This window comes from Trichechus manatus, unplaced genomic scaffold (assembly GCF_000243295.1).
Source record: "Trichechus manatus latirostris isolate Lorelei unplaced genomic scaffold, TriManLat1.0 scaffold00062, whole genome shotgun sequence".
In the NCBI taxonomy this organism is placed as follows: domain Eukaryota; kingdom Metazoa; phylum Chordata; class Mammalia; order Sirenia; family Trichechidae; genus Trichechus; species Trichechus manatus.
In genome coordinates this window covers 9073537-9075020 of record NW_004443998.1, presented here as the reverse complement: position 1 = coordinate 9075020, position 1484 = coordinate 9073537, and positions in this window count along the sequence as shown.

The following is a 1484-nucleotide window of genomic DNA, read 5'->3' as shown; positions in this document are numbered from 1 at the left end:
AAATAAGTTAATAGATAAATAGTTAAATAATTTTCCAGTTTTAATCTCAAATATGGTAAATATAGATAAACATAATCCAGATAAACGAAAGCTCCTTGGGGTCCTTGATAACTTTTAAGAATTTAAAGGGTCCAAAAAGTTTGAGCACCACTGGTCTAATGGGTAGTTAAGCATTTAACAAATACACACAAATAAGTATATAATTGTACACCATGGTGAGTGACATAGAAGAAAAGAACAAACTATTAAGAGAGATTAACTGCAGGCCTAATTTAGGTAGGAGGTGGGGTCAGGGAAGGCCCCTCTGAAGACGTTTGGTTAGCAGGGATCTGAAGAATGAGATGGGGATGAAGGTTGCAGCAAGTGGAGGGAACAGCACGCCAAAGCCCTGGAAGAGGGGAAGGAAGGGCTCGGCTTGGGTGGAGCATGGTGGCAGGAAGGAAGGTGGCAGGAAATGGCTGTGACATGAGATGACTGGTTACCAGCTGCTGCCATGTTGTCCCCCACTCATGGTGACCCCATGTATGTCAGAGTGGAATTGCGCTCCATAGGGTTTTCAATGGTTGATTGTTCAGAAGTAGATCACCAGGCCTTTCTTCCAAGGTGCCTCTGGTTGGACTTGAACTTCCAACCTTTTAGTCAGTAGACAAGCAGGTTTTAAGCATTTGCACAACCCAGGGATGGCATGAGATGAGGTAGGGGTTAAATCGTGCGGGCTCTTTTTAATCGTGTTAAGATTTTGACATTTTGTCCTAAGTAGTTAGAAATTACTAAGTGCATTTGAGTTACTGTAATATGATCTGACTTGAATTTTTAAATGCTTACTCTGATTGCTGTGGGAAAAGGAATGGAAGGGGACAGGAGAAGAGATGAGGGGACTCGCTAGGCAGCTACTGTGATAGTACCGGTGGGAGATGGCGGTGCCTGCACGGGGAGGCAGTGGTGCAGGTGGAGCTGCTCCCCGTAAGAGCTCTTAGCAGCTGGCTGGAGTGGCAGAGGGAGGGTGACTCCTAGGTTGGAACAGCCTACCCACTGTGCCGAGTAACACCAATCCTAAACATGACGAAGGGTAAGTGTCTAATAAACCAGTTTTATAGATTCGTTTTATATATATTTTAAACTTTAAAATATGCATATATGGTTCAATTACCCACATTTACCTTGGTAATTGTATTTGGTAATGAAATCGGAAAAAAGTTACGTTCATAGCACCACCTTGTGGACAGTAGTGAGAAGGTTTTTTTGTTTGAATTGGATTCAGTCACTGAAAAAATAAGACACACTAAGTTCTTCAAAAGGTTTACCAGTTACCAGTCACCCAAGTCCTTTTTGGAAGGATGTGGGATATGAATACATTCAATAGAGTTACATTTAAACTGGCTCTCCGTGGTGGCGAAGTGGTTAAGCATTGGGCTGCTAACAAAAATATCAGCAGTTCAAATCCACCAGCCACTCCTTGGAAACCCTATGGGACAGTTCTACTC